This window comes from Crinia signifera, chromosome 2 (genome assembly GCF_055691185.1).
Source record: "Crinia signifera chromosome 2, ASM5569118v1, whole genome shotgun sequence".
Classification (NCBI taxonomy): Eukaryota; Metazoa; Chordata; class Amphibia; order Anura; family Myobatrachidae; genus Crinia; species Crinia signifera.
The window spans coordinates 131,592,506-131,602,188 of record NC_139218.1 but is presented as its reverse complement, the minus strand read 5'-3'; the positions used below and the strand labels follow the sequence as shown (position 1 = coordinate 131,602,188).

The window sequence follows — 9,683 nt, the reverse complement described above, 5'->3', positions numbered from 1 at the left end:
TAAATCTAGCGCAAATTGGTTTAGTTGGAGGTCAGGGATTATTTCTGGGACTCCTCTAATTTTTAGATTGTTCCGCCTTGCTTGATCCTCCATACTTATTAATTTTTCTTTTAGGGCCTCTACTTCTCCTTGTACATTCTCATGCGCTATTTTTAGATGATTGTATGCCTCCACCACATTTTCCAGCTTTCTCTCCGTTTGATCAGTCCTTTCACCCAAGCAAACTACTTCTTTTGTTAATGCTTGGAACTGATTTTTAAGTTCAAGTGAGAGGTCACTTTTTAAATTTGTCATTAATTGCGCCATTTTTCTTAAAGTGATGGGTTCATCTAAACTTTCTTCTTCTTGAGATAGGGACACATCACTTACTTTTTGAGAAAGGTTTCTTTGTGCTTTTGGGGATATGGATGTCCTATCCTTCACTTTCTTTGGTGGAGTTTGGGCCATTTTAAAGATGCTTGCTGGTATAGTTACTGCAGGTTTTGCTTTTTTCCGTTACATATTCCGTTGCGCTTTACAAAGGAGACAGTGATACAACAAACTGGGTATTTACAAACCTTCATAGGTATGAGGGCCCTGCTCGCAAGCTTACAATCTACAATGCAAATATAAAACCTACATTTAGGGGGGTATTCAATGTGTAGGTCACAGCGGTCGAGCTTGCTCGACCACCGTGACCCTGTCCCGTTCTCGGTCAGCTTGACCGAGAACGTGCAGTCGGGATTCAGTGTCCCGTCTGCAGTGGGACGAGAAGGGGTCATCACTTCCCAGCCTTTCTCGGCAGAACGAGCCCGACTGCTTGTGAAGTCGGGCTCATTCTGCCGAGAAACCCTGCTCAATGCTGTTGGGGAAGACAGCATTGAATAGGGCCTGGAGGTCATCTCTCCCGTGAATAGATGGTCGTCGGCGATTGAATACCCCCTTAAAGTTATGTTTTTAATTTAGCAATTCATTAACTAAAAGTACTGTGAGCAGTACTGTGAGCAGTTGAAATGGCTGTTGGGTAATACAGCTGTTACTGTCTACATGATGCTGACTTATTAAATCACCTATTCTTCAACTCCGTATTCCGGCTCCACTCCTTACATCGTGGGGGGTAAGTGCTTTTTATTATCAACCTTTATGTGCCTGGCACCGGGTATGTATTTTACCAAGTGGAGTGCCCACCTGTGACCCCTGCATTAACTAAAAGTACTATATGTTATTAGCTAAAATAACTACTCTATATTTCAGTGGTAATGTACTGTATTTCATTTTATTTTTATAAATTAACCATATTACATGGTGTTGTACAAAGAATATTTCATAATTTACTTCAGTCCTTGCCCATTGGAGTTTTTATTCTCTAACACAAAAATGCACAATATGGTTTATTTGTAATCAGACAATTACTGTAACGTATTAATACATTTTTGGAGTTTAGTAAGAAACCCATATAAAAACTTTAAAAGCATACCAATGTCATAAGTCCCACGTCAGAATCGCATTCATGTACCCAGTCGCTTGATAGAGCAATACTAGCCACTGTGCCATCATGCTGAATTCAAGCTAAAAAAGAAAATCATATTTTTGCAGTTTGAAATAAAAATAAATCTCTCACATTTATAACACGGATTAAATTTACCGCATTCATTTATAGGAATATTTATTTTCTGAAAGTGACTTTTGTGTTGGTGCTATATTTTATGAAATGATTCTGAATGTGCTTTTTAATTTTTTTTTATATTTATTGTGTGAAAAAACCATAGTGTACTCCAGTGTGTTAACAATGTGAAGGTGTGATAAGAAAAGTCTTGCTATGATAACAGCTTGTGCAGCAATATTTAGTAGCCAAGAACATAGGGACCTTAATCAAAGTGTCAGGCAGGACAATTATAAGAATAGACAAAAGGAGGGGTAAAGGGGAAATTGCATAAAGTACAGTTCTGCTCTGTCATGCACAAAGACTGACATGCCTATTAGACCAAGTATACTGCACCAACAACAATCCAGATATGCGGGTCAATGGTTTAGAATATAACAAGCGATTTATCAAAATGTTTGTCTTAACCATTTCTGACACATTAAAGAATAGTTCAATGAATCATACCTGAATTCAAATCACCAAATTCATTATTTTAGAGGTTTCATGTGATACCACTGTTCATGTTTGCTATAATAACAGACATTTTAAAAACAATGCTAGATAATAATAGTACATGCAATTATCTAATGTCTAAAGAAGCCCACACAATTATGTTTGGATTGCTAATGTGGATTTCATAGTTTTTAGTGAAATTATAAATTTCAAATTGTTGGAGGACAGGCACTCTGCTCTTTTTGTCCTTGTACCAGGGGCAGATTGGCACGCTGGGAAAATGGGCTATTTCCCAGTGGGCCGGTCCAGATTTGGCTGCTTTCCTCCCTGGCTGGGCCACTGCTTTCCCCCTGGCTGTGCTGCCCACAGTAAATATGGCCACGGCCGGCCGTGGCTTTGACCAGTTTGAAGATGGCCGCTGGTCGCTTTTGGGTGATGAGACCATGTCACCTGGGACTGAGCAGCTTTAGGGTGGCGGTGCGGTGGGCGGAAGTGGCTGCAGTGTGGCACTGAAGCCAGGTAAGTGTTGGTACCCCCTGTCCTCCCCTGGGTCAGCAGTGTTACTACCACTCCCCCAGGCTGCTTCAAAATTTTTTCCCAGGGCCGGATTTAGTTACCAATCCGCCCCTGCCTTGTACTAGAGAATATTAGGCATGAGGACCTTACATGTGCAGGGTGGTGCTACTAGCCTGAACCCACCATCATTTAAAATGACTCTCTGGGGCTTATGTAATAGCCTGCAAGCTGTGGAAATTATGCAGAGTCTAACACTATTTTTAAAGGTTGGTTTTGCCTTTTAAATGATTATCACTTTAAATAAAAAAAAATGGCCTCCTATACCACAATGCAAATAATTTAGGATCTAAAATATATTACCGATACACAAGATAAAATAACACATTCCATATTCTGCTACAGCACCCAAGCTACAGTATCCATACCACTTAGAGGGAAAAAAATCTCTTTATATCCCAGTGGCTTCAAGGGGGGGGGGGGGGCATGTACTGCTCTACCCTCCCACATTGCAGAGAGCTGGGCAGTGGGAAGAGAGATGCTTGGCTCCTGCCACAACACAGCCTCTCTCCCTAGTTCAGCACACACTGCTCAGTGTTATGTGCTGAGCTGGGGAGAGAGACAACAGCAACCTGTCCTCTCTCTCTCCCCCCTCTGTGTGTGCAATGATGATCCCACCTGCCACCCCGCACAAATTACGTTTTTTTTTTCACTGGAGCGTGTTTACGCCCCTCTTAGAGACCACATCCCATCTGATTTGAGACAAGCAAATAGGTCTGAAGCTATTATGGGAAAAGTTAAACACTATGGTTTGGTAATGACTATAAGGAACAATATTCTTCCTCAATATTTAAAAAGATATATAGTTTCTATCTCCTGAGAAGTGTCATAAGGCTTAAGAAAGCTGTCTAGGATTCCCAGGCCACTCTTGACAATGGTGGCACTAACCTGTACTATGAGTAATGAGCCTAATTTCAAATGGATCGTAGCACATGTGAGAGAGTAAAAAGTGACATGTGACAAATATTGTGTATAGATCATAAATGTAATATGGCCGGAGGTTGACTTAGGAAGCTGGTGTTAGGTGGTGTACACCTGTCAAATTCAGGAGTGTCTGAAAAAACACAGGAGTGCCCAGGTGTTTTCAGGGAGGGTCTGTGATGTCAACACCAGGCTTGATCAGCCACAATATTTTTAAAGCAGCAATCAACCAGGTTGGTTTTGCCTTTTAAATAAATTAATATTTCCATACTTTGGCACAGGTGACTTCATTAGCACATCATTAAGCTTGATTAAACCATCTGTGAACAAGTATGGATATACATAAAATCTGCATTGTTGTGGTGCTTCGAGGGAAGCGTTTTGGAACCACTGGTCTATACTTTATACTGCATATATCAACAGCAACTAGTTTGTAATTCTATCAAATTAAACTGGTTTGAAAGCCTTACATTTCTGGTCTACAGAACTGAGTGTTTGAAATCTGCAGTGTTCTCCAAATGATGTTTGCAGTATATGCTTCCTAATAGTGTTTAAAGATTGTCTCCACTATTCGTGTCAAAATTATTGTTTTAATGTTTTTTTTTTTTACTGCAATGAAGTAAAAAATAAGTCCAACTTTATAATTGCTCTGCAAGCATTACTATTGCTCAGAATTGTTGTTCTACAGTGTATTTACATTTCACTGTAAGACCTAAAACTATTTCATAATTGTAACATGTGCAAAGCGGCTTGAATGCCAACAAACATCCTCAAAACAAACAGGCTCAATGTTAATTCTAATTCTTATGTTCAAGAAGTACTGGCAATTTAAAGTTCAAACTTTATTAAGAATTGAATCATGACCAAACAGATAATCTCTAGAACTGAGATCCACGTGGGTTACCAAACTGATCACAGATCCAGGTATTTCATTGACAATCCAAACAACTGAATCTTCCTATGTAGAGTTCAGATTTAATGCTAAAATGAAGATGTATTAAATCTTTTCTGACAATTATTTTCAAAACTTGGATAAAGCTCTCCACTTTTTACAAACTTTAATAAATATCCCTTTATAAAGAGATAAAGAGAAGCATACAGCCTTTAAAGTGAAAGGAGTTCATTGACTGTGTATCTCTTGCTTTACTTTATCTATCTCCAATCCTTGATAAATCTGGCCCAAAGTACCATCAAAAGCACTGAATCTGCTTAAGTACAGGTCAGATTAAAATCTAAAGGAGATGTATTCATTTTTTTTATTGGGGGAAAGTTATCGAAGCTTGAAGATAGATCAATTGGCAACCATTTTGGTCCCAACTGTCATTTTGCAGGCTGCCGGCTTGATGTATTAAGCAATTAAAAAGTTACCGATACCTACCAATCAACTTCTATCATTTTATAGAATATACTTGAGAAATGCTACCTAGAAGTTGACTGGGGCAACTTTTCCACGGATCCATTTTTCCACTCTTTTCACTGCTTAATACATCAATCCCACAGTATGTTTAAAAAATGGCAGATCGGAGTTGATTTGTTGGTACTTAATCTTTCCGTATTATCCCTGTACATGTAATGATAAATTTGTACTTTTGATGCCCATTTATCAACAGTTTTTATCATATGCAATGAATTTCTCTCTCTGTCTGCATCACTCCCTTTCTATATGCCTGACCCCTCTCTCACCCCTCTTTATCTGCCTCAGCCCCTCTCTTTCACTTTTGACTCCCCTCACCCTTCTTTTCCTGACCACCCCTCACTCTCAACCCTCTCCCTCTCTATGCGCCTTATTCTAGTTCACTCTTTCTGACAAAATCCTTCTTAGATGGACAAAACCATGTGCACTGCAGGGGGGGCAGATGTTACATGTGCAGAGAGAATAAGATTTGGGTGAGTTATTTTGTTTCTGTGCAGAGTGAATACTGGCTGCTTTATTTTTACACTACAATATAGATCTCATTTTGAAGTAAAACCCCACCCAAATCTAACTCTCTCTGCACAAGAAACATCTGCCCCACCTGCAGTGCACATGGTTTTGTCCATCTAAGAAGGATTTTGTCAGAAAGAATGAACTAGAATAAGGCCCTATCTGACTCTCTTTCTCTATTTATCTCTCTCTCTCTTTCATCTCTCTGCATGAAACCCCTCACACCTCCCTCTATTTGCCTGCACCCCCTCACACCCCTATCTCTCTCCTGATCACCCTCTTTCTAACCCTCTCTATCTGCCAAATCTCACCTCCCAACCAGTCTCTCTGCCTGAACCTCTTTCACCTGTCTCTCTCTATCCTTTACAACCTCTCTCAACCCTTCCTATCCCTGATACCTTCACTCACACCCCTTTATCTCTTCCCTCTCTCTCCCCCTCTCTCTCTTTATCTGACACCATCTTTCTCATCCCTCCTCTCTTCATTCCCTCCCTTTCACCCCTCTCTCTATCCCTGACAACCTCTCTCATGCCTATTCATGTACTGTATGCCCTATCTCTCTTTTCTCTCTCATGGTTCTATCCACTGTATCTCTCTAACCCTCTCTCTATCCCTGACACCAACTCTCTCTTTCACTCTCTCTCTATACCTGACAAAACTTTCTCTCACCCATCTCTCTCTATACCTGACTCTCTCTCTCTCTCTCTCTCTCTCTATCCTTGACACTCTCTCTCTCTCTCTATCCTTGACACTCTCTCTCTATTCCTGATGCCCTCACCCCTCTTTATCTTTTTTTTTTGTGGGCTACAAACTGTCACAGCTCAGAGTGGAAGTAAAAACAGAGGGTGGGTTTGTTTTGTTTGCAAGATGCAAAACAAAGGAAAGCAAACGCTTTTTGGGCGCACTCTTTAGAAAAATATGATGTTAATTAATTTATTTTTTTAAAACATAACTTTTATTGTGGACTTGTTAAAATAGGGTGGCACGGTGCATAAATACAATAAACATTGTTCTGCATGTACTGGTTGTTTTAATTTTTGTAGTGTGGTACCATTGAGAATAACTATTAATGTTATATCATATGTCAAAAATTTGAAAGAGATAACCACACATATAATTTGTCATTTGTTGCATACAGTCATCAGAGGTATAGTGACCTAAGTGACATAAGGTGGCAAAAATGAGTTATTGGTCCCCAACTGTGAAACAGATGGGGTTTACGTGACCCCACGTTACTAGGAAAATCTGTTCAATAAATTGGAACAATTACTGCCTATATTGGCAAAAAATATTTAGGGAATAAAGCAGTAGGCGGCTCCTGTGCTGTCAGTCTGTTGACTTTGGATACCTATATATAGTACCACACCTGGACTTCTCCAGGGGTCACCCACCTGGATACTGCCCTGGCCCTTCACTGCTTGGCTTCCAAGTTCGAAATGGGTTTGGGCACTCCAGTGAGGTATGGTGGTATGATTGTTACGAATTGTGTCACGACCCAACAGCTCAGGTTAACTGCTAAATATCACCATTGATAATGGATACATATCCCAAAATTGGGGCAGAAAAAATATTCTCTATTGTAAATATAGGTATATAGATCTCCCACCAGTGATGATGAAATCTGGTGCTTACACTTAGAAATTCAATTACTAGCAGCAGGTAACGGATTGAGACAAGATTGAATACAGTACCTTAGACAGTAGGTAATTGGTTAATAGCACCCTAATTATTGATGTAGAAATGTACTAGGGATTCAATTAAGCAACTGTTGATAGTTACCAACACTGTATAATTGTGAAAGGAGATTGCTCCTAGAGATACAATGTGCCTCGTTGTTGGGGTAATTAGATCACAGTGTATACGGTATGCTGGAGTAGCAAATAGTTACTTGATGGCAATTATACACAGGAATATCTTATAAACCCAGTTTGTAAGTTGGCTCCTATGGAGGGAATATGCCTGGTTGATGACCTGTAGCAAAATGAGCATAACAAAGTACTGGTATTGTAGATAGATATAGCACAGGTAACTGGCACACTGTGAATACACCGTGGCAGACGTTAATAGCCTGATAGTCCCAGAGAAAGATGCAATAAACGGGGATAGCAAAAAGTATTGTTGTGGAGTATACCACAAATTGTGGCAACTCCAGTACCTGATCCTGTCGTGAGAGCAGGGAAGGCTGGGTGTTCGTATTGTGTCAGCTGTCCTCAGCCGGGATGCAGCTGGGCGGGTGACGCGGTCCGTCCGGGTAGGTGGAGCGTGAGCTTCGATGCGGCTAGTGGTGAGGTCACTGGCCGCCGAGTGCCGCGGCTAGCGTGGGAAGCGGGTTCGTCGGTGGTCTGATAGCAAACGTTAATAGCCTGATAGTCCCAGAGAAAGATGCAATAAACGGGGATAGCAAAAAGTATTGTTGTGGAGTATACCACAAATTGTGGCAACTCCAGTACCTGATCCTGTCGTGAGAGCAGGGAAGGCTGGGTGCAGCTGCATTTATTTAATTTCATGCAGCTGCATGAAGAAGCCATACGGAGGCGAAACACGTGTCTATCCAGCGCCCCACGTTACTATCTCAAGTCAGAGACGGTCCTGTGCTTCCCCACCACCCCCCGTGCTTACAGTCTGCATCAGACCACCGACGAACCCGCTTCCCACGCTAGCCGCGGCACTCGGCGGCCAGTGACCTCACCACCAGCCACATCGAAGCTCACACTCCACCTACCCGGACGGACCGCGTCACCCGCCCAGCTGCATCCCGGCTGAGGACAGCTGACACAATTCGAACACCCAGCCTTCCCTGCTCTCACGACAGGATCAGGTACTGGAGTTGCCACAATTTGTGGTATACTCCACAACAATACTTTTTGCTATCCCCGTTTATTGCATCTTTCTCTGGGACTATCAGGCTATTAACGTCTGCCACGGTGTATTCACAGTGTGCCAGTTACCTGTGCTATTTCTATCTACAATACCAGTACTTTGTTATGCTCATTTTGCTACAGGTCATCAACCAGGCATATTCCCTCCATAGGAGCCAACTTACAAACTGGGTTTATAAGATATTCCTGTGTATAATTGCCATCTAGTAACTATTTGCTACTCCAGCATACCGTATACACTGTGATCTAATTACCCCAACAACGAGGCACATTGTATCTCTAGGAGCAATCTCCTTTCACAATTATACAGTGTTGCTAACTATCAACAGTTGCTTAATTGAATCCCTAGTACATTTCTACATCAATAATTAGGGTGCTATTAACCAATTACCTACTGTCTAAGGTACTGTATTCAATCTTGTCTCAATCCGTTACCTGCTGCTAGTAATTGAATTTCTAAGTGTAAGCACCAGATTTCATCATCACTGGTGGGAGATCTATATACCTATATTTACAATAGAGAATATTTTTTCTGCCCCAATTTTGGGATATGTATCCATTATCAATGGTGATATTTAGCAGTTAACCTGAGCTGTTGGGTCGTGACACAATTCGTAACAATCATACCACCATACCTCACTGGAGTGCCCAAACCCATTTCGAACTTGGAAGCCAAGCAGTGAAGGGCCAGGGCAGTATCCAGGTGGGTGACCCCTGGAGAAGTCCAGGTGTGGTACTATATATAGGTATCCAAAGTCAACAGACTGACAGCACAGGAGCCGCCTACTGCTTTATTCCCTAAATATTTTTTGCCAATATAGGCAGTAATTGTTCCAATTTATTGAACAGATTTTCCTAGTAACGTGGGGTCACGTAAACCCCATCTGTTTCACAGTTGGGGACCAATAACTCATTTTTGCCACCTTATGTCACTTAGGTCACTATACCTCTGATGACTGTATGCAACAAATGACAAATTATATGTGTGGTTATCTCTTTCAAATTTTTGACATATGATATAACATTAATAGTTATTCTCAATGGTACCACACTACAAAAATTAAAACAACCAGTACATGCAGAACAATGTTTATTGTATTTATGCACCGTGCCACCCTATTTTAACAAGTCCACAATAAAAGTTATGTTTTAAAAAAATAAATTAATTAACATCATATTTTTCTAAAGAGTGCGCCCAAAAAGCGTTTGCTTTCCTTTGTTTTGCATCTTGCAAACAAAACAAACCCACCCTCAGTTATTGCTACTGAACGCCGGGCGCACCACCAACCAGATAACCACCAGTATCTGT

At 41.0% G+C, this 9,683-nt stretch overlaps 2 pseudogenes; one reads left to right on the top strand and one right to left on the bottom strand.

Moving 5' to 3' along the window:
• Nucleotides 1–6,849: 6,849 nt before the first annotated feature.
• LOC146060835 (5S ribosomal RNA) lies at nucleotides 6,850–6,968 on the bottom strand (annotated as a pseudogene).
• A 2,027-nt stretch (nucleotides 6,969–8,995) lies between these two features.
• Nucleotides 8,996–9,114, top strand: LOC146060834 (5S ribosomal RNA; annotated as a pseudogene).
• Nucleotides 9,115–9,683: the final 569 nt, after the last annotated feature.